This window comes from Rattus norvegicus, chromosome 17 (assembly GCF_021556685.1).
Source record: "Rattus norvegicus strain SHRSP/BbbUtx chromosome 17, alternate assembly SHRSP_T2T, whole genome shotgun sequence".
NCBI classification, from domain to species: domain Eukaryota; kingdom Metazoa; phylum Chordata; class Mammalia; order Rodentia; family Muridae; genus Rattus; species Rattus norvegicus.
This window is the reverse complement of record NC_141550.1, coordinates 86,248,127-86,268,826: the sequence shown is the minus strand read 5'-3', so window position 1 is coordinate 86,268,826 and position 20,700 is coordinate 86,248,127. Positions and strand designations below refer to the sequence as shown.

Genomic DNA, 20,700 nt, shown 5'->3' with positions numbered 1-20,700 from the left:
ATTAATAATTAATTAATTGTGAGTATTCTATCTACATGTACACCTGCATGCCAGAAGAGGGCATCAGATCACATTATAGATGGATGTGAACCATCATATGCGTGCTGGGAATTGAACTCAGGACCTCTGAAAGCGCAGCCAGTGCTCTTAACCGCTGAGCCCTCTCTCCAGCCCCTAATGTCTCATTTTAACACCAGCCTGACTTGCAAGGTCTTTTATAGGTGAATTTCCTTTCATTGTGTTTAGTTGTGGGTTGGTTTGTTCTTGATGTTGCTGCTGTTGGCAGTAGCGATGGAGAGGAAACCTAGTGTCTCATACATGTAGACATATATGTCATGACACAGGCAAGCACTCTCCTCCAGAGCAACATCTTCAGTCTTAAAATGTCCTAACATTTTAATCCCTGCATCAAAAAGAGCCCAGAGTCTAAGTGGCAGGATCTACTCTTTCTGTTTGTTTTCTTATGACAGTTCAGCTTGTGAGAGCCTTTATAATTCAAGGTTCATATCAAGAATATAGGTCTACATATTTGTAGGTAAGATGGTACAATATTGACAACCTATAAATGTCCCTTCTTTGTGAGATCTCAGCACCAACCTATTTCGGCGGGGGATTAGTGGGAAGCACTTACTCTATGGAACTTGAGCCTTGAACTAACTTTTAAAAGTTCTCATTTTACATCCCTGCCACGTTTTTAATTATTCATATCCGGTTTCTTTGCTTTGTAAAATATCCATGACAAATTGTTAATCTTACACTGGCTTTTGATCTTCAATGTTTTTATCTGCCTGAGAGAAGACTCATTTCAAGAAATACATGCTCATTTTAATATTAATCTAAAGAGGCACAATCAAGAGTAAGCATAAAAATAAACCTACATATACAATATTATAAAATAAAATTCAGAACAAGAGATTTGTGGCGAGGCAATTAGGATATTCAGACAATCGTGGCATCATTAGAGAGCGGAGACGCCTATATATCATTTTTTTTTTAAAAAGGAAAAGACACAAGATATTTTGAAAAAAAACTGTAATATTTAAGCCTCCAAAGTGTCAAACATTTTATCTCATTCATGGTCTGAATAAAAATTTCAATGCATATTGTGGTTTTGTGATTTCAGGTTGTAAATTGTGATTTCTATGAAAGGCATTGCAAAATTAAATCGGTAGTTATTAGTACATTTAATAAAGTTTTATTATTAAAATCATAAATGACTACTTTCTATTAGAAGACACTGTGCCTGATAAGATCTTTTTTTATCATATTTCCCTCCAGATTTCCAATCATACCCTCATATGTACTTCCCCATAATTATAAACACAAAGCAGAGCCCTTTTTGCAGACCCTGTAATTAATTTTTTTCTTTCCTTCACCATAATCCATTTATAATTTAATCATTAAAATAGACACACATAAAAACTTCTACAGTTGAAACCTTGAAAGCAGATGCTTTAATTAGACCGCAAAGGAGTCCTTTCGGAAAGCATGAGCTCTGACTAGTTTCCTCCTCATCCATGTTATCTGTGTGGTGATGGACAAGACTGCTTAACTGAGAGCAGAGCAAGGAAAGAAAATGGTAAATCCGGCCTGAAGTCATTTTTCTAGACCACTGTGTGCAAACAGCAGAAGCAATGACTAGGAACACAGTCAGAACATGCAACATTTCAGACACTTCATTTACATTCCTGTAACTTTTTTTTTTTGTTAATCTTTTGGATGACAGGTAGCATGCATTGGAAATGTATTTATGAGTTTATGAGGTGCACAGTAGCATTTGGACTCACGAATGTATTTATAGTCATCAAATTGAAGGCAATGTATTATTCATTACTGTCAATCTTCATTATTTGTTTGTAGTACATTGACTGTCTCTTCTGACTATGCGCTGTTTGATGTAATTACTGTTTGAGCTCACTCTCCTGGATGATCTAACTGTAGTATTATATGACATCTCCAGTCTCCTTACCCTTTCCATGACTGTCTCTAGGAACAGTTCTGTGACCCTCATCATCCTCCAGGTTAACTGCTTTGGATTCTACGTATGGATTCGACTCATGCACATGTGCCTGCATATTTCCAGAGGGATTTGCCACTTTCTTTTTGACCAGCGTATTTCCCAGACATACAAGTCCCGTATTTCAATGAGGAAGATTCAAGTAGTTCCCAAAGAAGTAAGTGAACACACAGAAGAACTTGTTACAGTGAGGAGTTACAATCTCCCTGTACACAATAATTGTAACACAAACAAAGTAGAAGGACAGGCAAGAGATTTCACCATGAGTAGAGGTGGTTATTCTCAAGCCTGGTGAGCTAAGTTCCATCCCTGGGAGCCCAAGGTGGGAAAAAAATGACTCCACAACTGAGACTATAGTGTGTGCATGTGTGTGTGGTCACACATGTGCATGTGCATATGCATGCATGCATGTACACACACACACACACACACACACACACACACCCCACAAATAAATACCTGTTATATAAATAAGTACTGAATAGATGACATTTACAAAATGAATGATAATACCACTTAAGGCTGGCTCAATTTTGCTACTATGGCCATGAATGGGACAGAGCTGTCCTTACTACTGTCCGCATTAGAGCAACTCTGCAAGTAAAGGGAAGGAATAAACTGTCACAGGAATGATGCTTTCTCTAATCCAGGAAACAGTTTAGATTTTTCTTGATTCTACTGAAAAGTGATTTCTATTAGTTCTAAATGAAGAAGTTAGCTGTAAATGAACAAGAATGAGAACAAGTGATTTTAGCAAAAGGTTGTAATTAGTTGCTTTGCTTACATATCTTAAAACAAAACAAAACAAAGCATTTCAATGGGGATTTGAAATGGAAAGAAATTTAAGCTTGCTGAATGCAGAGTATACCAATTCGGGGCTGGATAGGGACTAGCTATACACGAAAACACAGCTAGCCTGAAAATACTCATATGTAGACGATCGTTTATGCCTTTATCACTTTAACTTGATGCCAAAGACACAAGTTTCAACTGCATTGTTAATTTTTTACACTTAAGTCTAAGTTAAGCAGTGTATTTCCTTGCTTTCCTCAAAGTCCCTAGTAGCTGTCTGGAAGGCCAGTATTAGTTTCCTTTATTCATTACAGGATTTGATTACAAACTGCAGCTCTTCGTGCGCTCTTAAGAATCGCTGTCTCCAGATGACTTAGGACTCTGAAAAAATACCCGCACTAAAAAATGAAATAAGAGAAGCAAGCATATTTTCACTTTGAATTGCAAAACAGAGCTACTGCATGGCTCTTCCCCTCAGCTTTAACCACTAGTAAAACTTACGTCAAGTTCTCAGGTAGAATCATATTTTATTCTTGCTAAAAGTCTCTCCTGTACATGGTTTCTAGTGTGAATAATCTGATTTCAAATACCTAAACATTATCCACTAATTAAGGGAATTGGTCGCATAAGCCTATTATTATTATTATTATTATTATTATTATTATTAATTTACTATGTTTATCTACAATCCAGCCGTTGCCCATCTTCCTGTCTCCCATCCCACAGTTCCTCCTCCCATTCCTCCTCCCCTTTGCCTCCAAGAGGATGCTCCCCATACCTCCAGGCCTCCCCCCTGCCTGGGGCCTGAAGTGTTTAGAGGATTAGGCACATCTTCTCCCACTGAGGCCAGGCCAGGCAGTCCTCTGCTATACATGTGTTGGGGTGATGGGGAGAGGCTTGGACCAGCCCATGGATGCTGCCTGGTGGCTCAGTCTCTGAGATCTCCCTGGGGTCCAGGTTGGTTGAGACTGCTGGTCTTCCTATCGGGTTTCCCTCCTGTTCAGCTTCTTCAATCCTTTTTATGAACTGCATAGGAACTATGGAGTACGCTTGGCCTAGCTACCTTGAGAGTCTTGTATCAAAAGTTTTTCATGTTAGAGCCTGAAAATGTGCCTTGGAGTTCCTGAGATACCAATGCATTACTCTATGCAGTGAAGCACTCAGGCCACTTTGCATTTTTCCTCATGTTCCCTCAACGGTCAGGGAAGCACGGAAACTTGATAGGACAGTTGGTCTTAGACATGAATCTTGTGTACCCAGTAAAGTTTGCAAACTTCACTGTATCCTGGCAACTACAACAGTATCGATCCTGGCAACTGCCATTATACAAGGATTAAGGTACAACGAGACTGTTCTCAATAAAACAGTCACAGCCTGAGTTTTACTGCGCCCACCTCCAATCAGCCTGATTTAATTCCTCACAGCCATATCAGGTGATCTTGGCTTAGTAAGAAAGTTCGGGTACTTACAATGAACAGATCCCATTCAATCATTATGTATGGTTTTCCCCCCTTTTGAAAAGGTGTATGTTTGGCCTGCACATGTGTCTATGTATCATTATGTGCAGTGCCTAAAGGCAAGAAGAGGGGGTCAGATCCACTGGCACTGGGTACAGAAGGTTGTGAGCCACCATGTGGGTGCTGAGAACTGAACCTGGTTCCTCTAAAAGATCAGCCATTCAGTGCTCTTAATTTAGAGTCATAGCACCAGTTCCTTATTATGTATTTATTAACCACATTTACATTTTATAAATGAAACAATCCATTCACATGTACACAGGCCATTGATAATTACATTATGTTAGGTATTCACTTCATCTAGGAAATAACTGGGAAGTGAATGAGGGTAGTATTATTTTCATAAATAATACATGTAATATTTAATAATGTTTTATTTACCAAAATTCACATAGCCATAATAATTTTTATTATTCCAAATTCCATGGCTTCTAGGGCTGCTTAGGAATAATGAGAATCTAAAGAGCATCAAGTCTTGCAGAGGTCAGAGAGCTAAATGGCATTCCTATTTACCTCTCTTCAGGTCATTTAAAGACAACCACTCTGCAGGAACATTGGCAGTTCTCCTAGGCAAGTTTAAAATGTCATTAAACGGGAGTTGACAGACTACACACTCTCATTCAGCGGATTTAAGCCTAAACAAGCAGTTAGAGGATGAAAAAAAATCTTTTCTCTCTGCAAATTCCAGCACCTGTGCCTTAGAGCTCCATTCCAGCCTTTTTAATTGAGCCTCTAGATCCTCTGCCTTTTAACTAGATAGTTTCATAACCAAGTTTGAGTCTTCTATAGGAATTCATCAAATGATGCTGAATTTGGTGATAGGACCCAATTAGAGACTGTTTCATGCCAATCCCAAACAATTCCATTGTAGTGTGACTAAATGGCTTAATCTTCCTGCGGTTTGCTTCATTGATGTATGTTAAAGGGAAGAGAGACGGTGTTAGTTTACAAGGAGAGCAATGAATATGACTTTTACATTGAAAAAACTGGACCAAGGGATGTAATTCGAAAGAACCCCCCTCCCCAACACACACAGAGGGAGAGAAAGCACATGGTAGAAGTAAGAGGAGAGGGAGAAAGAGGTGGAGGAAGAGAAGAGAGAGGGAAGGACAGAGAGAGAGAGAGAGAGAGAGAGAGAGAGAGAGAGAGAGAGAGACACCAAAGCCAGCCAATTACTTAAATTTCCTCTAATATATATGAATTGATTGTTAACTGAGATGTTTATATGACTTTCAATTTTTGGCTCAAGCCTACACGTACAACATAACTTTGTATGAATCAATCAATTTTGAGATACGGTAGTGCATGAGTTTAACCACAAGGCAATGGATAACAAAGTTCTTTGATGTCCACAGTTCGTGTAATCCTTGCTTACATTCTGATGCAATAAGTACCTTGTAAAAATATTAACTTCCTGTTGGCTCCCACGGATGGTACCTTTACTTGTAATTGTCACAGTGATAAAGGAAGCGTGAGGATACTATTGCCCATGAGACAATCTATAAACCTTCGATGTGCTGCGTAAAATGCTCCACTTTAGCATGCATTTCTTATTCTCATTGAACTCTTAGGCAAGGCCAGAGTCAATCCATAGGTCTGTACAGCATCAACCATCTGCAGTTAAACACTGCCTTTAGAGCACACATCACGATGGCATCCATATACCCTGTGTCATTCTTATTAAGGCCTCTGTATCTGTGATCTCCGCCTGTTAATACAGGTATCTGATTATGAATCAGAATTAGAAGAAAGAATTTCTCATTCAGAATCCTCACTAAAACTGTGCATGGTATGTTCTTGTTGTTGCCATGAGAAGCCACATTGATTAAGTGGATGTCTGTAGTTATTTTGAGAATCAGGCAATGCTTGTGGTTTAAAAGTTGCTTGAAATGAAACTGCAAAGACTGAGCAAATTGTGCTTACATGCTCTCTTTTGTTTTATAACTCCATAGAGTTCCACATGCTATCAACTACTGCCTTAAAGGCGAATGCTTATTTGCAACTCACTCACACTTTCAAATAAAAGCATATGGGACAGCAATTGCTAATTCGTACTTAAAGTTTGTGGCTGGAAATGTGGCTGTTTGCTAAGGAGAACTGCATACTGTTGGATTTCACATGAGCAGCTTCCAGTAGGCAGACACTGCAGTGCATGGGAACAATGTAGGTTTGGACGTGAAACCTGGACAGTTAATAAACATTTTATGAAATTCAAATGGGACTGCTAGCTACAGGATCCTCAGAAGGAACCAATAGTAATATCCTATCAAGTTAAAGAATAGTAAGGATTTATTATACATTAAAATAAATCCATGGGTTTGTCTCCAACATCCTATAATATCATCAGTCTCCAAATATTTCAAGTTAAATTTCCAACAGCTGTCAAAGCAAAATATATCAAATACATTTCATACATTTCAAAAATATATGTTACAACACAACTCATAGAGTCCTTTGCTGAATTGGCTTAAGACCCCACCGGGTATCACAAATTTCTAAAATCCACGTCCTTGGTGAGAGAGGTCCCAGCTAGCAACTGAGCTGTGTACTTTAAACTATGTTCATGAACTTGGTATTATCAGAATTATGTTGAGAATATAAAGTAGGTCATTCCAATATCAGAAGGATGATCAGAAGTTGAAGAGGAAAGATAAAGAGATGAAGACAGACCAAATCACAAGACCTTCAACTGCTTTCATTCTGAATTCATAGGAAAAGTGGTGGCCTCAGGTTTCCTTTTTGCATCTTGTTTATCAAATAAATATGTGGTTTTGCTGAACGAAGGGCAATCCTTGCTTTGTTTTTTATCCTGTAAAGACTGAAAAGATTGCCCATGTCTTCAAATGCACTGACAATAAGTAAATGGAAGGAAAATAAAAAATAATGAAGCAGTCCAGATATTTATATGATCGCGATAACCATATAAAACACCACAGGCACCAAAAGAAATGAACAACAACAGATGTCTGACAAAGCCCTCAAAACAATCACCTGACCATCAACATACAACAGAGCAGTCACATGGCTCACTTACATCAGGAAAACAACGCGGAAATAAAATACATTAGAGTGAGCAAACTGTAAGACTGCTCACCTAACAGTGCATCATCAGGGAACAAAATGAATAAAAGAACAAATGAAGACGTAAGGGCTGATGGGAGTTATCAAGTAAATGCACAGTGCAGTAGAGGCAGAAGGAGGATTAGGGAAGAGATGATACTTAAAAGAAAACAAATGTGAAGACTGAACAGTGATATTCACAAAGCCTAAACAACAAATATATTATACTCTAGGGAATGGTCAGAGGCTATTAGCAGAGCAGAAACACCGCAAGGCCCAAACATGAAGATCTATTCAAAATGCTTACAGGAAGACACAGCTATCCAGGACACTATACTCAAGAAAGATGGTATTCAGAGCAGTCTGAAGTGATTTCTCCAGAGAAACTAGAGTGAAGCAATCCATCAGCATTGTAAGTATCTCGTAAGAAAAATGGAATTCTTAGTTTTGATGGGATGCTAAGTAATAACAAGAACACATAGGAGAGGTCAAAAGTCCAGTAAATGGCAGTGTGTAATTAATCTTAGTCAGGCTCAGTAATGCTGGCATGCTAATTAATTTTTACCTTAGTGTGTGTGTGCATGTGTGTGTGTGTGTGTGTGTGTGTGTGTCTGTGTGTGTGTGTCTGTGTGTGTGTGTTGTGAAACAAGAGGAGTAAGCAAAAGGCCACAAATTTGAGAAAGAAAAATGTGTGTGTGTTTGTGTGTGTGTGTGTGTTTGTGTGTCTGAGAGAGAAAATTTCAAAAAATAAAGTTTTAAAGAAGTATGAAAACTACGACTATAATAATTTAATAACTTATCGGTGATATACAGCATCTAGAGGTAAAAATTTTGATATCAATCACATATAATTTGGAAAAGAATGGAAGTTCAAGTGCACAGTTTTAGTCAGCAACTGAATTTATTAGTTGAAAACAGAGTGCTCTGCCTTCTGCATGTTTTATATAAGCCTCATGAGAACCATAAGGAAAGAAACCTACAGTAGATGCAGAACTGACAAACAAAAGTGAACACAGCACCGCCAAACACCAAAGACGAAAGGACATGTGGTCCCAGAGCACGGGTGCATCACGAAGAAAGTAAGCTCCTGCCTATGGGTAATCACTTTCAATGTGTAGGATACATTCTTCAATCAAAGAAATATATAACGAATGTACATTAAACCAAAATCCAACTGTTTACCTTTTAGGGTCAAACAGACACTGGGAATGAAAGGCTGGAAGAAGATATCCCACAGAGAGAGCAACCAAAAGGGAAAGACCAAAATAATTGTGCAAAGAGTAAGAAAGTAAGTACGTAATGACAAGGGGCCAGGTTAGCAGAAGGATAGACATGAAATGTCTTAGCACTGGGCACATAAACATGTGAAGTATTAAGTCATCATGTACAAACATACGGCTATTCCCCTTAAAGCATCATTATCATTCAATCCAGAAAACTGCTTCATGATTATCTGCCTATAGGGATCAAAAATTACTAATGGATTCACTGTAGTATTGTCTACAGTAACACACATGAGGATAATAAAAATATCTATAGATAGAAAACATGATTTGTAAACATGATGGGAAATCAGTCAGCCTTAAGAAGCAGCAGATCTGTCATCGTCTGTGACAACAGAAATGAAGCTGGAAGAAATTATGCTAAGTGAGAAATGCCACCTAAAAAGCAAAATTACAAATGCCACAAGATCTTACTCATGTGTAAACTTTTTTTATACGAAGAGTGAAGGCTCCTGACCTGTGAACTAAACTGCTCCAAAGAACCATTTCTAAACAGGTCCATTTCTCCCATATCCTTTCTTTCCCACTACCTGAGGGTAACCAAGCAAAGTCTAATGGACTAAGGCGACAGTTCCCCATAGCTAGGAGGTGACCCCGAAGATGCTTTCTTTCTTTTACTTTTTAAGTCTTTAAATCCATCTTGTGAAATCCACTAGAGAAAGCACAGAAATAGCCCTGCAAAGAGGATACTCAGAGTATCGTTCTTTCTTGCTACATGAGTAAACCTTGTAGTTACAAAATGATTGGAATTCATGTTTAAATAAGGTTCTATAAAAGAAAATACTTTGCATATCAGAACAATTATACTCTTCCAAGTCTTCCCTAGAATTATAGCCAGTCTCTGGCTTACAACAAATGTTACTGTATATGATGCAGGCTGAGAGCAGAAAAAAATGTCTTCCCCAGGGAAAAAGCACACCAATTGCCTATCTAATATCGAATGTTTGGCTCTAAAAACATACACACGTAACATTTTATAGACTGAACAGGATGTATTTATATACTTCAGAATACATATGTGTATACATACATGTTTGTAACAACAGTTAATGTAAAAGAGTCCATGGGTTTTAGTGAGAGCAAGGAGTATATGGGAGGGTTTGAAGGGAGCAAAGGGAGGGGGAAATGATTTGCCTCTATAATAATTTCAAAAAGCAAAAAAATAATATTTTTTAAAAGCTGAGTGTAGTTTTCCAATTTTATTTTTTACTAGACATTTTTGGCCTCCATTGTTCATCTAATACTTGGAAACATTGCTCTCCAATTCCTAAATGTTATCTGAATCCATTCAAGTCAGATCATGTATTACCTGTCTAAACAGAAATGACATTCTCTTTTCATTGTCTTCCTCAGGGTAAGAGGGCCATTCATTTAGACAAGATAGGAGCTGAAAGGAAGGCATGCTGTGGTTTCTTCTGACAGCCATCTGCACTGAACGACTGGTTCCAAATCAAACATAAGATCTATACCTATTTAAATTCCAAAGTATCTGAAGCACCGTGTTTCCTCAGATGCTATGAGTTTTTATTACTGTAGCAACCACAGTTTCAGTTGTGACATATATACTACTAAGTGTATATCTGCTTATGCGCGCACACACACACACTCACACACACACACACTCACACACACACACACACACAGAGAGAGAGAGAGAAAGAGAGAGAGAGAGACTCAAAGAGACTCAGAGAGACAGAGTAAGAGACAGAGAGAGACTTAAACATATAAGCATATATAGTATTTGAGAGTAAAAAAATTGTATGGTATATAGTAAATGTGTGTGTGTGTTATATGTAAAGGTGAAATAGCTGATGTGTATATACATAAAATATATGCACATACAAATGAGTTTCTTTCTATGAGGAGGCAGCACGCAGTACTAAGTGAACTGCAATTTGTTCTATGAAATTAACCCCTTGTAACCAAAACTGTTGTTCACAGTCATCAGTATAAAAATCCAATAATTCCAGCTCAGCTCTAACTTCGCCACTCAACGCAAACAGACGGAGCAGCCGCACTATTTTCCGATTTCGTTCAAAAGCAGAGCTCCAGAGAGGCTCTATCTGCAGCTACATTGATCCTATTTCATGTTGCCCTGATCTTTTCTATCCTAAGGTCAAGCTCAAGCCTCTGTGATATTTGCAATCGTTCTGAGCCAAGTGCCCTTTACAATTTCACAGTTATGACCCTGTCTACATTTTCTCAGATATCTTAATAGCCTGACTCTAAGAGGTGATGGCATGAGAGTTCAGTATCCTGCCCTTCATCCAAGACTACAAACACGCTGGCATTTTAGCCTTCTGCTGCTTGTACATCACCTGACAGTTGTGTTTATGTGGCCAGGACCAGGCCCAAAGCATTACTTTCAGTCTTTCCTAAGGTCTTCTTTTTATCCTGTGTAGGAAGGTACCAAAAACTTAATCAAGACTTCCATGACATTCTTTTAGTTTCCCACTGGAAGGCAAGGTACCCACCATCTTACTAACCCACTCCTGTGACTGCCTGGGGATGTAGGAAATGGAGTCTCAAAGATTTCAGATTTATTTATACTTAATTTTACATGACTGTTTTGCCTACATACATGCATGCTTGGTGCCAGTGTGGGGCAGAAGAGAGCAACAGATTTCCCCTGGAACTGGAGTTACAGATGGTTATAAGGCACCAAGTGGTTGCTAGGAACTCATTCTGGATGATCCTGGTGCATGCTCTTAACTACTGAGCTACCTTGGCGGCCCCTGATAATAGATTTGTTATTACTGAACATTGCCTTCCCTCTCCAGTCCTTGCCATGTGTTCTTCCTTGAAGTCTTGGCACATGAGGCGAAGATCATTGAGATATAATTGAGCATTAAAATTATAACATAATACGGGCAAAAAGAATGTTGTCACAGGTAAACCTTCATGAAAGAGTTTGTGATTTACAACTTTGTGTACCTTTGTACATAGAACACTAAATGTCAAGATAAATAGGAAACCAGGTAAGAGTGCTGGCCATGCACATCTAAAGACCTTAGTTCAGGGGGTTGGGGATTTAGCTCAGTGGTAGAGCGCTTTGCCTAGCAAGCGCAAGGCCCTGGGTTCGGTCCCCAGCTCCAATAAAAAGAAAAGAAAAAAAAAGACCTTAATTCAATCCCCGGAACCCATATAAAGAGTTAGAGTAACCAAGCTTCCCTGTGCTGAGACATAGGCCAGCAGCTCTCAGGTCAGCTTACCTGTAATCCAATGGGTAGTGGTAGAAAGTATAGGCTTTATTAATCAATAGGAAGCATACAGAGTACATTGAACTCCACTGCACAATAAAACGCAGGCATGTTACTATTCTCTCAACAACCATTTCAGCCAAAGACTGCTTTTTATTTTTAATTTTTTAATCCATCCTTTCCTTTTGTTAACCCAGACCTACCAATACTTTGTTCACAACAATTTTACTGATGCGCATTTCCTTCAGTTAATAATGAATTATCCAATAAAGTATGCCTACTCTACTTAAGAAACAGTTAGTAGGATATTCAAAACATAACAGAGAGCCTCAGACTTTCCTCCACACTTCCAGCTCTTTCTTCTCCAATTCTAAAGGAAAACATTGAGCAAACAAACAAACAAAAAATAAATTTACTAAGGCCCTTATTCCTTGTTTTGACTTTGGGATGACTTATTACATTTTTAGGATGATAAATGTGGATGATTACCTGTATTCACTTGGTACAGGGTCACTAAATCCAAAGGGATAGAATTTGGAAAATATTACTATTTATCTCACAGGTTGCATCCCATTTTAAGTGTTAAGAAAATTCTAGTTTCTGTTATCTGTTCTGAAACAACTTTGCCTGAATATAGATTAAAAAATAGAAATGCCTTTTACCTTGGCCATTGGATCCACAGCAAAGTGGCTAACATTCTCACATTCTTTTTTTTATTATTATCAACTTGAGTATTTCTTATTTACATTTCGAGTGTTATTCCCTTTCCCGGTTTCCAGGCTAACATCCCCCTAACCTCTCCCCCTCCCGTTCTTTATGGGTGTTCCCCTCCCCACCCTCCCCCCATTGCCGCCCTCACCCCAACAATCATGTTCACTGGGGGTTCAGTCTTAGCAGGACCCAGGGCTTCCCCTTCCACTGGTGCTCTTACTAAGATATTCAATGCTACCTATGAGGTCAGAGTCCAGGGTCAGTCCATGTATAGTCTTTAGGTAGTGGCTTAGTCCCTGGAAGCTCTGGTTGCTTGGCATTGTTGTTCATATGGGGTCTCGAGCCCCTTCAAGCTCTTCCAGTTCTTTCTCTGATTCCTTCAACGGGGGTTCTATTCTCAGTTCAGTGGTTTGCTGCTGGCATTCGCCTCTGTATTTGCTGTATTCTGGCTGTGTCTCTCAGGAGCGATCCACATCCGGCTCCTGTCGGCCTGCCCTTGTTTGCTTCATCCATCTTGTCTAATTGGGTGGCTGTATATGTATGGGCCACATGTGGGGCAGGCTCTGAATGGGTGTTCCTTCTGTGTCTGTTTTATCTTTGCCTCTCTATTCCCTGCCAATGGTATTCTTGTTCCCTTTTTAAAGAAGGATGAAGCATTCACATTTTCATCATCCATCTTGAGTTTCATGTGTTCTATGCATCTAAGGTAATTCAAGCATTTGGGCTAATAGCCACTTATCAATGAGTGCATACCATGTGTGTTTTTCTGTGATTGGGTTACCTCACTCAGGATGATATTTTCCAGTTCCAACCATTTGCCTATGAATTTCATAAAGTCATTGTTTTTGATAGCTGAGTAATATTCCATTGTGTAGATGTACCACATTTTCTGTATCCATTCCTCTGTTGAAGGGCATCTGGGTTTTTTCCAGCTTCTGGCTATTATAAATAAGGCTGCGATGAACATAGTGGAGCACGTGTCTTTTTTATATGTTGGGGCATCTTTTGGGTATATGCCCAAGAGAGCTGGATCCTCAGGCAGTTCAATGTCCAATTTTCTGAGGAACCTCCAGACTGATTTCCAGAATGGTTGTACCAGTCTGCAATCCCACCAACAATGGAGGAGTGTTCCTCTTTCTCCGCATCCTCGCCAGCATCTGCTGTCACCTGAGTTTTTGATCTTAGCCATTCTGACTGGTGTGAGGTGAAATCCCATGGTTGTTTTGATTTGCATTTCCCTTATGACTAAAGATGTTGAACATTTCTTTAGGTGTTTCTCAGCCATTCGGCATTCCTCAGCTGTGAATTCTTTGTTTAGCTCTGAACCCCATTTTTTAATAGGGTTATTTGTCTCCCTGTGGTCTAACTTCTTGAGTTCTTTGTATATTTTAGATATAAGGCCTCTATCTGTTGTAGGATTGGTAAAGATCTTTTCCCAATCTGTTGGTTGCCGTTTTGTCCTAACCACAGTGTCCTTTGCCTTACAGAAGCTTTGCAGTTTTATGAGATCCCATTTGTCGATTCTTGATCTTAGAGCGTAAGCCATTGGTGTTTTGTTTAGGAAATTTTTTCCAGTGCCCATGTGTTCCAGATGCTTCCCTAGTTTTTCTTCTATTAGTTTGAGTGTGTCTGGTTTGATGTGGAGGTCCTTGATCCACTTGGACTTAAGCTTTATACAGGGTGATAAGCATGGATCGATCTGCATTCTTCTACATGTTGACCTCCAGTTGAACCAGCACCATTTGCTGAAAATGCTATCTTTTTTCCACTGGATGGATTTGGCTCCTTTGTCAAAAATCAAGTGACCATAGGTGTGTGGGTTCATTTCTGGGTCTTCAATTCTATTTCATTGGTCTATCTGTCTGTCTCTGTACCAATACCATGCAGTTTTTATCACTATTGCTCTGTAATACTGCTTGAGTTCAGGGATAGTGATTCCCCCTGAAGTCCTCTTATTGTTGAGGATAGTTTTCACATTCTTAATTATGCATTTATATCCATCAAGATATTTTATTATGCTCAACCAATTTTATTTATGTATGAGTGAACACATGTTTTAATATCCTGTTAATGACTTTAAAGGATAGTATCATAAGATACAGGCAGAATTCATACTTCTGATTCATTTCTATGGAGCTATACCTAAGTAGGCAGTAATTATTTGTGTATTTTTCTTTGCTCTTCTAGATATATGCACGTAGGCATTCTTATAATAGGGGTAAGTTCACTTAAATGTTCTTTAAGATACACTGTTTTGTGAGACTAACCACCACCATCTATTCTTTTTTATTGCTTCCTTTCTTTATAATGTTATAACACATGTTCATTTTCTAAGCAGGATTAACTAACATTTTAAAATAACTCATACAAAGATCACTCTTTAGGATGTTTCAATTTTGTTCATATTTACATGTGTAAGCGGTTCCCTCATTTGTCTGGCCTGCAGCTGGATGGGCTTCATCCATTTTTACTGTGTTATGATATTCTATTAGACAGACATAAAGCTATGCATTAATCTACTAGACATTCATGTTGACTCTGGCTTGACTGTGCTATTGTAAAACCTGACAATCATAATTTTTAGCATATGCCCGACTATTTATGTATAAGACCTTCTAAAGAATAAAGACTAGAAGCTCTAAATTCAGGACTCTAGACACACACTGGGAAAATCTCAACTTACAATGGTGCATTTCTTCCCTAAAGTGTTACAGCAACCAGTATGCCTAAAATCCTATTTGTCATAACTTATATTTCCACGAAAGTTTTGTATTTTTCATATAATTGCTGTCAAACTAATATTTGTGAAGGTAAATCATTTGGAGCATTTATTCACATCTGAGTTTGAACAATCATAAAATTATCTTTCAAAAATTAATTTTCTATTGAACTTCTCAGTTCTCTAAAGTGCTTTAAAACTCTTATTTATTCTTATTAATTTCTACATCTTGCTTATTATCTTTTTTCCAAAGAATAATAAACCTAGTTATACTTCCTTTATCACATATGGCTTTTACTTCATTAAATGTTGCCATCCTCTGAAGTTACATTGACTTTTTTAATTTATTCTGATGTGACGTTCTTCTGAATCTCCTTAAAGTTCTGTAAAATCTTGGTCACATTTATATTTTTTCCACCTAAGACATGTTTGTAAGTTATAACATATGAACCAACCTAGTGTTTTTCATTTACGTATAGGAGCTGGTCAAGTATCATTAATTTTATTTTATTTTTTTGGAAATGAAACCCTAGTCTCACTACTTATCAAAAACATGTCTTGTTTGACTATGGAGCTAATCCTAATAATTTTCCCACTTAGATCTTCAGCAGGTGGACCATTACGTAATCTACAATCAGCATCTATTACCAACATTGATGTTTGTAGGACATGAGAGGATGTACAGACCCATTATTAAAAAAGCGCGATTCATGGTGCACTTCATACCACCAAATACAGTAATCTTTAAAACAGAAGGTATGCCATTGCTTATGGATAACGACTCCCATTTTTTCTTCCCATTCCCTTTTAGGAATTCATACACACTGGAGGGAAATAAACTTTCCAAGACCCCGATCTGTAGGTCTCTAAAGCATCATTCTCTAGAGATGTTATTCTTCTCCATTTCTTTCTCAATGCTTCTATTAAAATTAAACCAGAATATATGATTAGCCAACGGAAGTGACACTATAGGGAATGTACTTCAATAAAGTGGCTCATTCCCCCCTCAATTTGCTGTTCCACTGACCAGAAGAGCATCTCCTAAGAATGGATAAAATAGGTATGTGGCAAAATAAGGCAGGTTAATAGAACCATAGCCCAAGAGACTGAATGGGTGCTAAAGCAGCATCTGCCTTTGTTAATGGACTCAGCCAAAGAAAAAAGGCCTGCCAGGCAGTCCTCCCGAGTAAACTGAATCAATTCTTGCATATGTATTTTTTTAACATCTTCTGATTAACATCTACGAAAAAGGATCAGAGGAATCTCTGTCATCTTCCTCATTCAAAAGAAGATGTTGTTCAGATATGTAGGTGCTTCTGGTGACTGTCTTTCAGCTCTTGGCACAAGCAAGAATCAGAAGGGTCCTGCCACTGACTGTTCTTGGTCCCTGCGCTCAGGGGACACAGATAGCACTAGGTGATTCCCTACTGGGTTGGGAGTGTGGGCAGAAGGTATACTTAAGTGACCCCAAAAGTTCCACCAGGGAACTACTAAACCTGACAAACAACTTCAGCAAAGTGACTGGGTATAAAATTATCTCAACTAAATCAGTAACCTTCCTCTACTCAAAGGATAAACAGGCTGAGAAAGAAATTAGGGAAATGACGCCATTCACAATAGTCCCAAATAATATAAAATACCTCAGTGGGACTTTAACCAAGCAAGTGAAATATCTGCATGACAAGAACTTCAAGACTCTGAAGGAAGAAATCAAACAAGATCTCAGAATATGAAAAGACTTCCCATGCCCATGGATTAGCAGGATTAATATAGTAAAAATGGCCATTTTGACAAAAGCAATCTACAGATTCAATGCAATCCCCATCAAAATTCCAACTCAATTATTCATAGAGATAGAAATAGAAATTTGCAAATTCATTTGGAATAACAAAAAACCCAGGATAGCAAAAACTATACTCAACAATAAAAGAACTTCTGGGTGAATCAACATCCCTGACATCAAGCAGTATTACATAGCAATAGTCATAAAAACGGTATGGTATTGGTACAGAGACAGGCAAATAGATCAGTTGAATAGAATCAAAGACCCAGAAATGAACCCACACACCTATGGTCACTTGATCTTTGACAAAGGAGCTAAAACTATCCAATGGAAGAAATGGTGCTGGTTCAATTGGAGGTCAGCATGTAGAAGAATGCAGATTGATCCATTCTTACCCCCCTCTACAAACCTTAAGTCCAAATGGATCAAGGACCCCCACATCAAACCAGATACACTGAAACTAATAGAAGAAAAAGTGGGGAAGAAATCATCTCAAACACATGGGCACTGGCAAAATTTCCTGAACAAAACACCAATGGCTTATGCTCTAAGATCAAGAATCAACAAATGGGACCTCATAAAACTGTAAAGCTTCTGTAGAGAAAGGACATTGTCATTAGGACAAAACAGCAACCAACAGATTGGGAAAAGATCTTTACCAATCCTACATCTGATAGAGGACTAATATCCAAAATACACAAAGAACTCAAGAAGTTAAACCCCAGAAAATAAAATAATCCTATTAAAAATGGGGTCCAGAGTTAAACAGAGAATTCTCAGCTGAGGAATATGGAATGGCTGAGAAGCACTTAAAGAAATGTTCAACATCCTTAGTCATAAGGGAAATGAAAATCAAAACAACCCTGAGATTCCACGTAACATCAGTCAGAATGGCTAAGATCAAAGACTCACGTACCAGCTGATGTTGGCGAGGGTGTGGAGAAAGAGGAACACTCCTCCATTGTTGGTGGGATTGCAAACTGTTAGAACCACTCTGGAAATCAGTCTGGAGGTTCCTCAGAAAATTGGATGTTCCACTACCTGAGGAGCCAGCTATACCTCTCTTGGGCATATACCCAAAAGATGCTACAATGTAAAACAATGACACATGCTCCACTATGTTCATAGCAGCCCTATTTATAATAGCTAGAAGCTGGAAAGAACACAGATGCCCTTCAATAGAGGAATGTATTCAGAAAATGTGGTACATCTACTCAGCTATCAAAAACAATGACTTCATGAAATTCATAGGCAAATGAATGAACTAGAAAATATCATCCTGAGTGAGGTATCTCAATCACAGAAAAACATACATGGTATGCACTCATTGATAAGTGGATATTAGCCCAAAAGCTTGAATTACCAAGATGCAATCCACAGACCACATGAAGCTCAAGAAGGATGACCAAAATGCTGATGCTTCTCTCCTTCTTAAAAGGGGAAACAAAAATACCCAAGGGAGGCAAAGTTTAGAGCAGAGACTGAAGGAACGGCCATTCAGAGCCTGCCCCGCATGTGGCCCTTATGTATCTAGCCACCAAAACTGGATAAGATTGATGAAGCTAAGAAGTGCAGGCTGACACAAACCGGATATAAAACTCTCCTGAAAGACACATCCAGAGCATGTCAAATACAGAGGTGAACACTAGCAGCAAACCACTGAAATGAGAATGTGATCCCTGTTGGAGGAATTTCAGAAAGGATTGAAAGAGTTGAAGGAGCTTGCAACCCCATAGAACAACAATGCCAACCAACCAGAGCTTCCAGGGACTGAACCACTACCCAAAGACTATACATGGACTGACCCAGGGCTCCAACTGCATATGTAGCAGAGGATAGCCCTGTTAGGCACCAGTGGAAGGGGAAGTCCTTGGTCCTGCCAAGGTTGGACCCCCAGTGCAGGGGAACGTCCGGGGCATGGTAAGGGTGGGTAGATGGGGGACACACTTATGGGGGAGGGGGAGGGGATGGGGGCTTATGGACAGGAAACAGGGAAAGGGAATAACATTTGAAATGTAAATGAAGAAACATATCCAATAAGAAAGAAAGAAAGAAAGAAAGAAAGAAAGAAAGAAAGAAAGAAAAGAAGAAAGGAAGAAAGAAAGACAGACAGACCGACAGACAGACAGACATTTCTTAAAACTGATCGGAATTTACTTGTACTTGATAATCCATTTGTCTATTGATTATCTAAAAGAACTGCATGGGCACAGGGCCCAAGTCCCCCTTTCCAGAAATACTTCACAGTATTCAGAATTTTTAGTGTGCGGTATTTTTCTCATTTTATTTAAAACATGATAAAGCAGAGAATTAGAAGCTCTTCATGCTGTGGGGAATTCTCTTCTTGGGCATTCTTCTGTGGCTCTCACTGAATGTGTAAGAGGAGAATTCAAGCAAGCTACAAGCAGGAAATGGCCAGGAAATCTAATCTCTGTACACACACACACACACACACACACACACACACACACACACACACACACACACAGACACAGACACACATACACACACACACACACACACACACACACACACACACACGATCAAAATCACAAAACGTCATTTTTATCTGATTATAGTCATTCAGGAGATGCCGATATTTAAAGAGATAGTGTTGGGATGCTTATTCAGTCTTGAAAATGAGAATTGTTGAATTTCCAAATAAGACCACTTAAAGGACCAAGGGCTCCCTTATCTGGTCTCTTTCAACCTCATTTCCAAGGTTTTCCCCACACTCCCTGGGCTCACACAGTGCGCTTTTTATGAAAAGTAATGGCAGATTTTTAAAAATTTCACGGGCTTCTTTCCTTACCTGAAATACACTGACTCCTTTTGTAACCTGAACATTCCTATTCACATTTCTAGCTTCCATTTACACAGTCTCTCTTCTTTGAAGCCTCCTTTTTGAATCAAGTCAAGAAGATCTGATTACATACTTCTGGTGTTTCAGCCCTATCTAGCTCATTCTGACCTGCCTTATCATGCCAGATTTAGATTGCTTTTTCTCACATTTATCCCCTGGTATATTATTTTTCTCTTATCAATGCTTAATACTCTAGAAAAACAGACCATAAAGTGCTATGTTCTCGGAGCCTGAGTGATGGCTTAGCAATTAGGAGTGATTCCTGCTCTTTCATTTTACCCATGTCCAGATCTTACTACCCAGAGTACTAAGTAGGTGGCTCACAACTCCTTATAATTTAGCACCAGGGGATTTGATTCCCTCTTCTGGCCTCAATCTCATCCACACATATTTGTATACATACATACATACTTACATACATACATACATACATACATAATACATACATACATACATACATACATACACACACATGCACACGTACACATTTGCAAATGCACCCTCTCACACACATATACAAACTCATATACATACATAAATAAAAATAAAACAAAGCCATGAAAATGTTATGTGTCTCGCTTAGTAGACTTTTGACACTTCCACATGTACCTATTCAATCTGTAAGTTATCACTGAACGTCTGGTACATCAAACTGTGTAAAATGTGAGAGCAGGGAGGAAGACACTCCGCATGTTGTATAGTGGGTGTTGTGCTAATAGGCTAAATGTACTAGACAGAGGCCAAACAGAGGCCAG

At 38.7% G+C, this 20,700-nt stretch overlaps 1 protein-coding gene across 2 annotated transcripts in view; it reads right to left on the bottom strand.

The window, feature by feature from the left end:
- Plxdc2 (plexin domain containing 2) overlaps positions 1-20,700 on the bottom strand; it is a 386,926-nt gene that overhangs the window by 113,267 nt on the left and 252,959 nt on the right. The window lies entirely within an intron of this gene.